General features: G+C 45.7%; 34 non-coding genes across 34 annotated transcripts; 27 read left to right on the forward strand and 7 right to left on the reverse strand.

The window, feature by feature from the left end:
- Positions 1 to 278: 278 nt before the first annotated feature.
- TRNAH-GUG (transfer RNA histidin (anticodon GUG)) lies at positions 279 to 350 on the forward strand. Its single transcript has one exon. It is a non-coding gene; the product is annotated as a tRNA-His (tRNA).
- A 126-nt stretch (positions 351 to 476) lies between these two features.
- TRNAE-CUC (transfer RNA glutamic acid (anticodon CUC)) lies at positions 477 to 548 on the reverse strand. The gene has a single exon. It is a non-coding gene; the product is annotated as a tRNA-Glu (tRNA).
- A 449-nt stretch (positions 549 to 997) lies between these two features.
- On the forward strand, positions 998 to 1,070 carry TRNAM-CAU (transfer RNA methionine (anticodon CAU)). The gene has a single exon. It is a non-coding gene; the product is annotated as a tRNA-Met (tRNA).
- Positions 1,071 to 1,288: 218 nt separating this feature from the next.
- On the forward strand, positions 1,289 to 1,361 carry TRNAR-ACG (transfer RNA arginine (anticodon ACG)). The gene has a single exon. It is a non-coding gene; the product is annotated as a tRNA-Arg (tRNA).
- Positions 1,362 to 1,369: 8 nt separating this feature from the next.
- Positions 1,370 to 1,441, forward strand: TRNAH-GUG (transfer RNA histidin (anticodon GUG)). Its single transcript has one exon. It is a non-coding gene; the product is annotated as a tRNA-His (tRNA).
- Positions 1,442 to 1,567: 126 nt separating this feature from the next.
- On the reverse strand, positions 1,568 to 1,639 carry TRNAE-CUC (transfer RNA glutamic acid (anticodon CUC)). Its single transcript has one exon. It is a non-coding gene; the product is annotated as a tRNA-Glu (tRNA).
- A 446-nt stretch (positions 1,640 to 2,085) lies between these two features.
- Positions 2,086 to 2,158, forward strand: TRNAM-CAU (transfer RNA methionine (anticodon CAU)). The gene has a single exon. It is a non-coding gene; the product is annotated as a tRNA-Met (tRNA).
- A 218-nt stretch (positions 2,159 to 2,376) lies between these two features.
- TRNAR-ACG (transfer RNA arginine (anticodon ACG)) lies at positions 2,377 to 2,449 on the forward strand. Its single transcript has one exon. It is a non-coding gene; the product is annotated as a tRNA-Arg (tRNA).
- Positions 2,450 to 2,457: 8 nt separating this feature from the next.
- TRNAH-GUG (transfer RNA histidin (anticodon GUG)) lies at positions 2,458 to 2,529 on the forward strand. Its single transcript has one exon. It is a non-coding gene; the product is annotated as a tRNA-His (tRNA).
- Positions 2,530 to 2,655: 126 nt separating this feature from the next.
- On the reverse strand, positions 2,656 to 2,727 carry TRNAE-CUC (transfer RNA glutamic acid (anticodon CUC)). Its single transcript has one exon. It is a non-coding gene; the product is annotated as a tRNA-Glu (tRNA).
- Positions 2,728 to 3,169: 442 nt separating this feature from the next.
- TRNAM-CAU (transfer RNA methionine (anticodon CAU)) lies at positions 3,170 to 3,242 on the forward strand. The gene has a single exon. It is a non-coding gene; the product is annotated as a tRNA-Met (tRNA).
- Positions 3,243 to 3,460: 218 nt separating this feature from the next.
- Positions 3,461 to 3,533, forward strand: TRNAR-ACG (transfer RNA arginine (anticodon ACG)). Its single transcript has one exon. It is a non-coding gene; the product is annotated as a tRNA-Arg (tRNA).
- Positions 3,534 to 3,541: 8 nt separating this feature from the next.
- Positions 3,542 to 3,613, forward strand: TRNAH-GUG (transfer RNA histidin (anticodon GUG)). Its single transcript has one exon. It is a non-coding gene; the product is annotated as a tRNA-His (tRNA).
- Positions 3,614 to 4,250: 637 nt separating this feature from the next.
- On the forward strand, positions 4,251 to 4,323 carry TRNAM-CAU (transfer RNA methionine (anticodon CAU)). The gene has a single exon. It is a non-coding gene; the product is annotated as a tRNA-Met (tRNA).
- Positions 4,324 to 4,541: 218 nt separating this feature from the next.
- TRNAR-ACG (transfer RNA arginine (anticodon ACG)) lies at positions 4,542 to 4,614 on the forward strand. Its single transcript has one exon. It is a non-coding gene; the product is annotated as a tRNA-Arg (tRNA).
- An 8-nt stretch (positions 4,615 to 4,622) lies between these two features.
- TRNAH-GUG (transfer RNA histidin (anticodon GUG)) lies at positions 4,623 to 4,694 on the forward strand. Its single transcript has one exon. It is a non-coding gene; the product is annotated as a tRNA-His (tRNA).
- Positions 4,695 to 5,331: 637 nt separating this feature from the next.
- Positions 5,332 to 5,404, forward strand: TRNAM-CAU (transfer RNA methionine (anticodon CAU)). Its single transcript has one exon. It is a non-coding gene; the product is annotated as a tRNA-Met (tRNA).
- A 218-nt stretch (positions 5,405 to 5,622) lies between these two features.
- Positions 5,623 to 5,695, forward strand: TRNAR-ACG (transfer RNA arginine (anticodon ACG)). Its single transcript has one exon. It is a non-coding gene; the product is annotated as a tRNA-Arg (tRNA).
- An 8-nt stretch (positions 5,696 to 5,703) lies between these two features.
- On the forward strand, positions 5,704 to 5,775 carry TRNAH-GUG (transfer RNA histidin (anticodon GUG)). The gene has a single exon. It is a non-coding gene; the product is annotated as a tRNA-His (tRNA).
- A 126-nt stretch (positions 5,776 to 5,901) lies between these two features.
- Positions 5,902 to 5,973, reverse strand: TRNAE-CUC (transfer RNA glutamic acid (anticodon CUC)). The gene has a single exon. It is a non-coding gene; the product is annotated as a tRNA-Glu (tRNA).
- A 440-nt stretch (positions 5,974 to 6,413) lies between these two features.
- TRNAM-CAU (transfer RNA methionine (anticodon CAU)) lies at positions 6,414 to 6,486 on the forward strand. Its single transcript has one exon. It is a non-coding gene; the product is annotated as a tRNA-Met (tRNA).
- Positions 6,487 to 6,704: 218 nt separating this feature from the next.
- On the forward strand, positions 6,705 to 6,777 carry TRNAR-ACG (transfer RNA arginine (anticodon ACG)). The gene has a single exon. It is a non-coding gene; the product is annotated as a tRNA-Arg (tRNA).
- An 8-nt stretch (positions 6,778 to 6,785) lies between these two features.
- Positions 6,786 to 6,857, forward strand: TRNAH-GUG (transfer RNA histidin (anticodon GUG)). The gene has a single exon. It is a non-coding gene; the product is annotated as a tRNA-His (tRNA).
- A 639-nt stretch (positions 6,858 to 7,496) lies between these two features.
- TRNAM-CAU (transfer RNA methionine (anticodon CAU)) lies at positions 7,497 to 7,569 on the forward strand. The gene has a single exon. It is a non-coding gene; the product is annotated as a tRNA-Met (tRNA).
- Positions 7,570 to 7,868: 299 nt separating this feature from the next.
- TRNAH-GUG (transfer RNA histidin (anticodon GUG)) lies at positions 7,869 to 7,940 on the forward strand. The gene has a single exon. It is a non-coding gene; the product is annotated as a tRNA-His (tRNA).
- A 126-nt stretch (positions 7,941 to 8,066) lies between these two features.
- On the reverse strand, positions 8,067 to 8,138 carry TRNAE-CUC (transfer RNA glutamic acid (anticodon CUC)). Its single transcript has one exon. It is a non-coding gene; the product is annotated as a tRNA-Glu (tRNA).
- Positions 8,139 to 8,590: 452 nt separating this feature from the next.
- Positions 8,591 to 8,663, forward strand: TRNAM-CAU (transfer RNA methionine (anticodon CAU)). The gene has a single exon. It is a non-coding gene; the product is annotated as a tRNA-Met (tRNA).
- A 218-nt stretch (positions 8,664 to 8,881) lies between these two features.
- Positions 8,882 to 8,954, forward strand: TRNAR-ACG (transfer RNA arginine (anticodon ACG)). The gene has a single exon. It is a non-coding gene; the product is annotated as a tRNA-Arg (tRNA).
- An 8-nt stretch (positions 8,955 to 8,962) lies between these two features.
- Positions 8,963 to 9,034, forward strand: TRNAH-GUG (transfer RNA histidin (anticodon GUG)). The gene has a single exon. It is a non-coding gene; the product is annotated as a tRNA-His (tRNA).
- Positions 9,035 to 9,160: 126 nt separating this feature from the next.
- Positions 9,161 to 9,232, reverse strand: TRNAE-CUC (transfer RNA glutamic acid (anticodon CUC)). The gene has a single exon. It is a non-coding gene; the product is annotated as a tRNA-Glu (tRNA).
- A 445-nt stretch (positions 9,233 to 9,677) lies between these two features.
- Positions 9,678 to 9,750, forward strand: TRNAM-CAU (transfer RNA methionine (anticodon CAU)). Its single transcript has one exon. It is a non-coding gene; the product is annotated as a tRNA-Met (tRNA).
- Positions 9,751 to 9,968: 218 nt separating this feature from the next.
- Positions 9,969 to 10,041, forward strand: TRNAR-ACG (transfer RNA arginine (anticodon ACG)). The gene has a single exon. It is a non-coding gene; the product is annotated as a tRNA-Arg (tRNA).
- Positions 10,042 to 10,049: 8 nt separating this feature from the next.
- TRNAH-GUG (transfer RNA histidin (anticodon GUG)) lies at positions 10,050 to 10,121 on the forward strand. The gene has a single exon. It is a non-coding gene; the product is annotated as a tRNA-His (tRNA).
- Positions 10,122 to 10,247: 126 nt separating this feature from the next.
- Positions 10,248 to 10,319, reverse strand: TRNAE-CUC (transfer RNA glutamic acid (anticodon CUC)). Its single transcript has one exon. It is a non-coding gene; the product is annotated as a tRNA-Glu (tRNA).
- Between the last annotated feature and the right edge of the window lie 337 nt (positions 10,320 to 10,656).

Genomic DNA, 10,656 nt, shown 5'->3' on the forward strand with positions numbered 1-10,656 from the left:
CCTCCGCCTTAACTGGATAGGCACTGCTCTTTGCCATTCAATACCGAAACGATACTGGATAATATGGAAAGGTAGCAAACAAGGCAGAAGGGTTTTGGCTAGGGGCTAAAAGCAACCGTGTTGAGGTCTTTGAATATGGCTGCGAGCGTAGCAAAAGTCCAAAATGGGGAGCATGATTAGTGGCAACCTCTCACACAGGGCCAGTGGTGCAATGGATAACGCGTCTGACTACGGCTCAGAAGATTGTAGGTTCGACTCCTACCTGGCTCGTGAATGTCGCCGTGATCGTATAGTGGTTAGTACTCTGCGTTGTGGCCGCAGCAACCCCGGTTCGAATCCGGGTCACGGCATTCTTGATGAAAAAGCAAAGGTCCTCTTGTAGACGGCAAGCCTGAATGATACTTTTATGAACTTTTTGAGCGCTATCTTAATTCAGAGGGTCTTTCGATGTAGTTGCAAGCTTAGGAAAATGCTCATTCCCATACCGGGAGTCGAACCCGGGCCGCCTGGGTGAGAACCAGGAATCCTAACCGCTAGACCATATGGGAACCGCTGAGACCCTTTTTCAGTAATAAGTAGAAAAAAAATCAGTTTCATGATTTGAAAACTCATTTTTAAGCATGGATGGCATCAACAACCACTTGCAAGTGGCCTCGTTAGCGCAGCATTTTTGGCTGCCAAGAGCATCTGCAAACTAAGCCGCTTAATTCTGCAAGAAAGGTGCAGGCCTTTGAATGCAGGCACAAGCTTAGCAAAACACTCATTCCCATACCGGGAGTCGAACCCGGGCCGCCTGGGTGAAAACCAGGAATCCTAACCGCTAGACCATATGAGAAAAGTTGCTTTCACAGCTTGCTTTAAACTTTCCAATATATGTAGATATATACATGTACATATTAAAAAAAAAAAAAAAAAAAAAAAAAAAAAAAAAAAGAAGTTTTGTGCTTACAGAATTCCATCTTATCTCTGGACGGCAACAACCAATCACATGCAAGATGCCTCGTTAGCGCAGTAGGTAGCGCGTCAGTCTCATAATCTGAAGGTCGTGAGTTCGATCCTCACACGGGGCATGGATCTATCCTTGTTTTTTCCCTCCGCCTTAACTGGATAGGCACTGCTCTTTGCCATTCAATACCGAAACGATACTGGATAATATGGAAAGGTAGCAAACAAGGCAGAAGGGTTTTGGCTAGGGGCTAAAAGCAACCGTGTTGAGGTATTTGAATATGGCTGCGAGCGTAGCAAAAGTCCAAAATGGGGAGCATGATTAGTGGCAACCTCTCACACAGGGCCAGTGGCGCAATGGATAACGCGTCTGACTACGGATCAGAAGATTGTAGGTTCGACTCCTACCTGGCTCGTGAATGTCGCCGTGATCGTATAGTGGTTAGTACTCTGCGTTGTGGCCGCAGCAACCCCGGTTCGAATCCGGGTCACGGCATTCTTGATGAAAAAGCAAAGGTGCTCTTGTAGACGGCAAGCCTGAATGATACTTTTATGAACTTTTTGAGCGCTATCTTAATTCAGAGGGTCTTTCGATGTAGTTGCAAGCTTAGGAAAATGCTCATTCCCATACCGGGAGTCGAACCCGGGCCGCCTGGGTGAGAACCAGGAATCCTAACCGCTAGACCATATGGGAACCGCTGAGACCCTTTTTCAGTAATAAGTAGAAAAAAAATCAGTTTCATGATTTGAAAACTCATTTTTAAGCATGGATGGCATCAACAACCACTTGCAAGTGGCCTCGTTAGCGCAGCATTTTTGGCTGCCAAGAGCATCTGCAAACTAAGCCGCTTAATTCTGCAAGAAAGGTGCAGGCCTTTGAATGCAGGCACAAGCTTAGCAAAACACTCATTCCCATACCGGGAGTCGAACCCGGGCCGCCTGGGTGAAAACCAGGAATCCTAACCGCTAGACCATATGAGAAAAGTTGCTTTCACAGCTTGCTTTAAACTTTCCAATATATGTAGATATATACATGTACATATTAAAAAAAAAAAAAAAAAAAAAAAAAAAAAAAAGAAGTTTTGTGCTTACAGAATTCCATCTTATCTCTAGACGGCAACAACCAATCACATGCAAGATGCCTCGTTAGCGCAGTAGGTAGCGCGTCAGTCTCATAATCTGAAGGTCGTGAGTTCGATCCTCACACGGGGCATGGATCTATCCTTGTTTTTTCCCTCCGCCTTAACTGGATAGGCACTGCTCTTTGCCATTCAATACCGAAACGATACTGGATAATATGGAAAGGTAGCAAACAAGGCAGAAGGGTTTTGGCTAGGGGCTAAAAGCAACCGTGTTGAGGTATTTGAATATGGCTGCGAGCGTAGCAAAAGTCCAAAATGGGGAGCATGATTAGTGGCAACCTCTCACACAGGGCCAGTGGCGCAATGGATAACGCGTCTGACTACGGATCAGAAGATTGTAGGTTCGACTCCTACCTGGCTCGTGAATGTCGCCGTGATCGTATAGTGGTTAGTACTCTGCGTTGTGGCCGCAGCAACCCCGGTTCGAATCCGGGTCACGGCATTCTTGATGAAAAAGCAAAGGTGCTCTTGTAGACGGCAAGCCTGAATGATACTTTTATGAACTTTTTGAGCGCTATCTTAATTCAGAGGGTCTTTCGATGTAGTTGCAAGCTTAGGAAAATGCTCATTCCCATACCGGGAGTCGAACCCGGGCCGCCTGGGTGAGAACCAGGAATCCTAACCGCTAGACCATATGGGAACCGCTGAGACCCTTTTTCAGTAATAAGTAGAAAAAAAATCAGTTTCATGATTTGAAAACTCATTTTTAAGCATGGATGGCATCAACAACCACTTGCAAGTGGCCTCGTTAGCGCAGCATTTTTGGCTGCCAAGAGCATCTGCAAACTAAGCCGCTTAATTCTGCAAGAAAGGTGCAGGCCTTTGAATGCAGGCACAAGCTTAGCAAAACACTCATTCCCATACCGGGAGTCGAACCCGGGCCGCCTGGGTGAAAACCAGGAATCCTAACCGCTAGACCATATGAGAAAAGTTGCTTTCACAGCTTGCTTTAAACTTTCCAATATATGTAGATATATACATGTACATATTAAAAAAAAAAAAAAAAAAAAAAAAAAAAGAAGTTTTGTGCTTACAGAATTCCATCTTATCTCTGGACGGCAACAACCAATCACATGCAAGATGCCTCGTTAGCGCAGTAGGTAGCGCGTCAGTCTCATAATCTGAAGGTCGTGAGTTCGATCCTCACACGGGGCATGGATCTATCCTTGTTTTTTCCCTCCGCCTTAACTGGATAGGCACTGCTCTTTGCCATTCAATACCGAAACGATACTGGATAATATGGAAAGGTAGCAAACAAGGCAGAACGGTTTTGGCTAGGGGCTAAAAGCAACCGTGTTGAGGTATTTGAATATGGCTGCGAGCGTAGCAAAAGTCCAAAATGGGGAGCATGATTAGTGGCAACCTCTCACACAGGGCCAGTGGCGCAATGGATAACGCGTCTGACTACGGATCAGAAGATTGTAGGTTCGACTCCTACCTGGCTCGTGAATGTCGCCGTGATCGTATAGTGGTTAGTACTCTGCGTTGTGGCCGCAGCAACCCCGGTTCGAATCCGGGTCACGGCATTCTTGATGAAAAAGCAAAGGTGCTCTTGTAGACGGCAAGCCTGAATGATACTTTTATGAACTTTTTGAGCGCTATCTTAATTCAGAGGGTCTTTCGATGTAGTTGCAAGCTTAGGAAAATGCTCATTCCCATACCGGGAGTCGAACCCGGGCCGCCTGGGTGAGAACCTGGAATCCTAACCGCTAGACCATATGGGAACCGCTGAGACCCTTTTTCAGTAATAAGTAGAAAAAAAATCAGTTTCATGATTTGAAAACTCATTTTTAAGCATGGATGGCATCAACAACCACTTGCAAGTGGCCTCGTTAGCGCAGCATTTTTGGCTGCCAAGAGCATCTGCAAACTAAGCCGCTTAATTCTGCAAGAAAGGTGCAGGCCTTTGAATGCAGGCACAAGCTTAGCAAAACACTCATTCCCATACCGGGAGTCGAACCCGGGCCGCCTGGGTGAAAACCAGGAATCCTAACCGCTAGACCATATGAGAAAAGTTGCTTTCACAGCTTGCTTTAAACTTTCCAATATATGTAGATATATACATGTACATATTAAAAAAAAAAAAAAAAAAAAAAAAAGAAGTTTTGTGCTTACAGAATTCCATCTTATCTCTGGACGGCAACAACCAATCACATGCAAGATGCCTCGTTAGCGCAGTAGGTAGCGCGTCAGTCTCATAATCTGAAGGTCGTGAGTTCGATCCTCACACGGGGCATGGATCTATCCTTGTTTTTTCCCTCCGCCTTAACTGGATAGGCACTGCTCTTTGCCATTCAATACCGAAACGATACTGGATAATATGGAAAGGTAGCAAACAAGGCAGAAGGGTTTTGGCTAGGGGCTAAAAGCAACCGTGTTGAGGTCTTTGAATATGGCTGCGAGCGTAGCAAAAGTCCAAAATGGGGAGCATGATTAGTGGCAACCTCTCACACAGGGCCAGTGGCGCAATGGATAACGCGTCTGACTACGGATCAGAAGATTGTAGGTTCGACTCCTACCTGGCTCGTGAATGTCGCCGTGATCGTATAGTGGTTAGTACTCTGCGTTGTGGCCGCAGCAACCCCGGTTCGAATCCGGGTCACGGCATTCTTGATGAAAAAGCAAAGGTGCTCTTGTAGACGGCAAGCCTGAATGATACTTTTATGAACTTTTTGAGCGCTATCTTAATTCAGAGGGTCTTTCGATGTAGTTGCAAGCTTAGGAAAATGCTCATTCCCATACCGGGAGTCGAACCCGGGCCGCCTGGGTGAGAACCTGGAATCCTAACCGCTAGACCATATGGGAACCGCTGAGACCCTTTTTCAGTAATAAGTAGAAAAAAAATCAGTTTCATGATTTGAAAACTCATTTTTAAGCATGGATGGCATCAACAACCACTTGCAAGTGGCCTCGTTAGCGCAGCATTTTTGGCTGCCAAGAGCATCTGCAAACTAAGCCGCTTAATTCTGCAAGAAAGGTGCAGGCCTTTGAATGCAGGCACAAGCTTAGCAAAACACTCATTCCCATACCGGGAGTCGAACCCGGGCCGCCTGGGTGAAAACCAGGAATCCTAACCGCTAGACCATATGAGAAAAGTTGCTTTCACAGCTTGCTTTAAACTTTCCAATATATGTAGATATATACATGTACATATTAAAAAAAAAAAAAAAAAAAAAAAAAGAAGTTTTGTGCTTACAGAATTCCATCTTATCTCTGGACGGCAACAACCAATCACATGCAAGATGCCTCGTTAGCGCAGTAGGTAGCGCGTCAGTCTCATAATCTGAAGGTCGTGAGTTCGATCCTCACACGGGGCATGGATCTATCCTTGTTTTTTCCCTCCGCCTTAACTGGATAGGCACTGCTCTTTGCCATTCAATACCGAAACGATACTGGATAATATGGAAAGGTAGCAAACAAGGCAGAAGGGTTTTGGCTAGGGGCTAAAAGCAACCGTGTTGAGGTATTTGAATATGGCTGCGAGCGTAGCAAAAGTCCAAAATGGGGAGCATGATTAGTGGCAACCTCTCACACAGGGCCAGTGGCGCAATGGATAACGCGTCTGACTACGGATCAGAAGATTGTAGGTTCGACTCCTACCTGGCTCGTGAATGTCGCCGTGATCGTATAGTGGTTAGTACTCTGCGTTGTGGCCGCAGCAACCCCGGTTCGAATCCGGGTCACGGCATTCTTGATGAAAAAGCAAAGGTGCTCTTGTAGACGGCAAGCCTGAATGATACTTTTATGAACTTTTTGAGCGCTATCTTAATTCAGAGGGTCTTTCGATGTAGTTGCAAGCTTAGGAAAATGCTCATTCCCATACCGGGAGTCGAACCCGGGCCGCCTGGGTGAGAACCAGGAATCCTAACCGCTAGACCATATGGGAACCGCTGAGACCCTTTTTCAGTAATAAGTAGAAAAAAAATCAGTTTCATGATTTGAAAACTCATTTTTAAGCATGGATGGCATCAACAACCACTTGCAAGTGGCCTCGTTAGCGCAGCATTTTTGGCTGCCAAGAGCATCTGCAAACTAAGCCGCTTAATTCTGCAAGAAAGGTGCAGGCCTTTGAATGCAGGCACAAGCTTAGCAAAACACTCATTCCCATACCGGGAGTCGAACCCGGGCCGCCTGGGTGAAAACCAGGAATCCTAACCGCTAGACCATATGAGAAAAGTTGCTTTCACAGCTTGCTTTAAACTTTCCAATATATGTAGATATATACATGTACATATTAAAAAAAAAAAAAAAAAAAAAAAAAAGAAGTTTTGTGCTTACAGAATTCCATCTTATCTCTGGACGGCAACAACCAATCACATGCAAGATGCCTCGTTAGCGCAGTAGGTAGCGCGTCAGTCTCATAATCTGAAGGTCGTGAGTTCGATCCTCACACGGGGCATGGATCTATCCTTGTTTTTTCCCTCCGCCTTAACTGGATAGGCACTGCTCTTTGCCATTCAATACCGAAACGATACTGGATAATATGGAAAGGTAGCAAACAAGGCAGAAGGGTTTTGGCTAGGGGCTAAAAGCAACCGTGTTGAGGTCTTTGAATATGGCTGCGAGCGTAGCAAAAGTCCAAAATGGGGAGCATGATTAGTGGCAACCTCTCACACAGGGCCAGTGGCGCAATGGATAACGCGTCTGACTACGGATCAGAAGATTGTAGGTTCGACTCCTACCTGGCTCGTGAATGTCGCCGTGATCGTATAGTGGTTAGTACTCTGCGTTGTGGCCGCAGCAACCCCGGTTCGAATCCGGGTCACGGCATTCTTGATGAAAAAGCAAAGGTGCTCTTGTAGACGGCAAGCCTGAATGATACTTTTATGAACTTTTTGAGCGCTATCTTAATTCAGAGGGTCTTTCGATGTAGTTGCAAGCTTAGGAAAATGCTCATTCCCATACCGGGAGTCGAACCCGGGCCGCCTGGGTGAGAACCTGGAATCCTAACCGCTAGACCATATGGGAACCGCTGAGACCCTTTTTCAGTAATAAGTAGAAAAAAAATCAGTTTCATGATTTGAAAACTCATTTTTAAGCATGGATGGCATCAACAACCACTTGCAAGTGGCCTCGTTAGCGCAGCATTTTTGGCTGCCAAGAGCATCTGCAAACTAAGCCGCTTAATTCTGCAAGAAAGGTGCAGGCCTTTGAATGCAGGCACAAGCTTAGCAAAACACTCATTCCCATACCGGGAGTCGAACCCGGGCCGCCTGGGTGAAAACCAGGAATCCTAACCGCTAGACCATATGAGAAAAGTTGCTTTCACAGCTTGCTTTAAACTTTCCAATATATGTAGATATATACATGTACATATTAAAAAAAAAAAAAAAAAAAAAAAAAAAGAAGTTTTGTGCTTACAGAATTCCATCTTATCTCTGGACGGCAACAACCAATCACATGCAAGATGCCTCGTTAGCGCAGTAGGTAGCGCGTCAGTCTCATAATCTGAAGGTCGTGAGTTCGATCCTCACACGGGGCATGGATCTATCCTTGTTTTTTCCCTCCGCCTTAACTGGATAGGCACTGCTCTTTGCCATTCAATACCGAAACGATACTGGATAATATGGAAAGGTAGCAAACAAGGCAGAAGGGTTTTGGCTAGGGGCTAAAAGCAACCGTGTTGAGGTCTTTGAATATGGCTGCGAGCGTAGCAAAAGTCCAAAATGGGGAGCATGATTAGTGGCAACCTCTCACACAGGGCCAGTGGCGCAATGGATAACGCGTCTGACTACGGCTCAGAAGATTGTAGGTTCGACTCCTACCTGGCTCGTGAATGTCGCCGTGATCGTATAGTGGTTAGTACTCTGCGTTGTGGCCGCAGCAACCCCGGTTCGAATCCGGGTCACGGCATTCTTGATGAAAAAGCAAAGGTCCTCTTGTAGACGGCAAGCCTGAATGATACTTTTATGAACTTTTTGAGCGCTATCTTAATTCAGAGGGTCTTTCGATGTAGTTGCAAGCTTAGGAAAATGCTCATTCCCATACCGGGAGTCGAACCCGGGCCGCCTGGGTGAGAACCAGGAATCCTAACCGCTAGACCATATGGGAACCGCTGAGACCCTTTTTCAGTAATAAGTAGAAAAAAAATCAGTTTCATGATTTGAAAACTCATTTTTAAGCATGGATGGCATCAACAACCACTTGCAAGTGGCCTCGTTAGCGCAGCATTTTTGGCTGCCAAGAGCATCTGCAAACTAAGCCGCTTAATTCTGCAAGAAAGGTGCAGGCCTTTGAATGCAGGCACAAGCTTAGCAAAACACTCATTCCCATACCGGGAGTCGAACCCGGGCCGCCTGGGTGAAAACCAGGAATCCTAACCGCTAGACCATATGAGAAAAGTTGCTTTCACAGCTTGCTTTAAACTTTCCAATATATGTAGATATATACATGTACATATTAAAAAAAAAAAAAAAAAAAAAAAAAAAAAAAAAAAAAAGAAGTTTTGTGCTTACAGAATTCCATCTTATCTCTGGACGGCAACAACCAATCACATGCAAGATGCCTCGTTAGCGCAGTAGGTAGCGCGTCAGTCTCATAATCTGAAGGTCGTGAGTTCGATCCTCACACGGGGCATGGATCTATCCTTGTTTTTTCCCTCCGCCTTAACTGGATAGGCACTGCTCTTTGCCATTCAATACCGAAACGATACTGGATAATATGGAAAGGTAGCAAACAAGGCAGAAGGGTTTTGGCTAGGGGCTAAAAGCAACCGTGTTGAGGTATTTGAATATGGCTGCGAGCGTAGCAAAAGTCCAAAATGGGGAGCATGATTAGTGGCAACCTCTCACACAGGGCCAGTGGCGCAATGGATAACGCGTCTGACTACGGATCAGAAGATTGTAGGTTCGACTCCTACCTGGCTCGTGAATGTCGCCGTGATCGTATAGTGGTTAGTACTCTGCGTTGTGGCCGCAGCAACCCCGGTTCGAATCCGGGTCACGGCATTCTTGATGAAAAAGCAAAGGTGCTCTTGTAGACGGCAAGCCTGAATGATACTTTTATGAACTTTTTGAGCGCTATCTTAATTCAGAGGGTCTTTCGATGTAGTTGCAAGCTTAGGAAAATGCTCATTCCCATACCGGGAGTCGAACCCGGGCCGCCTGGGTGAGAACCAGGAATCCTAACCGCTAGACCATATGGGAACCGCTGAGACCCTTTTTCAGTAATAAGTAGAAAAAAAATCAGTTTCATGATTTGAAAACTCATTTTTAAGCATGGATGGCATCAACAACCACTTGCAAGTGGCCTCGTTAGCGCAGCATTTTTGGCTGCCAAGAGCATCTGCAAACTAAGCCGCTTAATTCTGCAAGAAAGGTGCAGGCCTTTGAATGCAGGCACAAGCTTAGCAAAACACTCATTCCCATACCGGGAGTCGAACCCGGGCCGCCTGGGTGAAAACCAGGAATCCTAACCGCTAGACCATATGAGAAAAGTTGCTTTCACAGCTTGCTTTAAACTTTCCAATATATGTAGATATATACATGTACATATTAAAAAAAAAAAAAAAAAAAAAAAAAAAAAAAGAAGTTTTGTGCTTACAGAATTCCATCTTATCTCTAGACGGCAACAACCAATCACATGCAAGATGCCTCGTTAGCGCAGTAGGTAGCGCGTCAGTCTCATAATCTGAAGGTCGTGAGTTCGATCCTCACACGGGGCATGGATCTATCCTTGTTTTTTCCCTCCGCCTTAACTGGATAGGCACTGCTCTTTGCCATTCAATACCGAAACGATACTGGATAATATGGAAAGGTAGCAAACAAGGCAGAAGGGTTTTGGCTAGGGGCTAAAAGCAACCGTGTTGAGGTATTTGAATATGGCTGCGAGCGTAGCAAAAGTCCAAAATGGGGAGCATGATTAGTGGCAACCTCTCACACAGGGCCAGTGGCGCAATGGATAACGCGTCTGACTACGGATCAGAAGATTGTAGGTTCGACTCCTACCTGGCTCGTGAATGTCGCCGTGATCGTATAGTGGTTAGTACTCTGCGTTGTGGCCGCAGCAACCCCGGTTCGAATCCGGGTCACGGCATTCTTGATGAAAAAGCAAAGGTGCTCTTGTAGACGGCAAGCCTGAATGATACTTTTATGAACTTTTTGAGCGCTATCTTAATTCAGAGGGTCTTTCGATGTAGTTGCAAGCTTAGGAAAATGCTCATTCCCATACCGGGAGTCGAACCCGGGCCGCCTGGGTGAGAACCAGGAATCCTAACCGCTAGACCATATGGGAACCGCTGAGACCCTTTTTCAGTAATAAGTAGAAAAAAAATCAGTTTCATGATTTGAAAACTCATTTTTAAGCATGGATGGCATCAACAACCACTTGCAAGTGGCCTCGTTAGCGCAGCATTTTTGGCTGCCAAGAGCATCTGCAAACTAAGCCGCTTAATTCTGCAAGAAAGGTGCAGGCCTTTGAATGCAGGCACAAGCTTAGCAAAACACTCATTCCCATACCGGGAGTCGAACCCGGGCCGCCTGGGTGAAAACCAGGAATCCTAACCGCTAGACCATATGAGAAAAGTTGCTTTCACAGCTTGCTTTAAACTTTCCAATATATGTAGATATAT

This window comes from Eleutherodactylus coqui, chromosome 2, assembly GCF_035609145.1.
Source record: "Eleutherodactylus coqui strain aEleCoq1 chromosome 2, aEleCoq1.hap1, whole genome shotgun sequence".
In the NCBI taxonomy this organism is placed as follows: domain Eukaryota; kingdom Metazoa; phylum Chordata; class Amphibia; order Anura; family Eleutherodactylidae; genus Eleutherodactylus; species Eleutherodactylus coqui.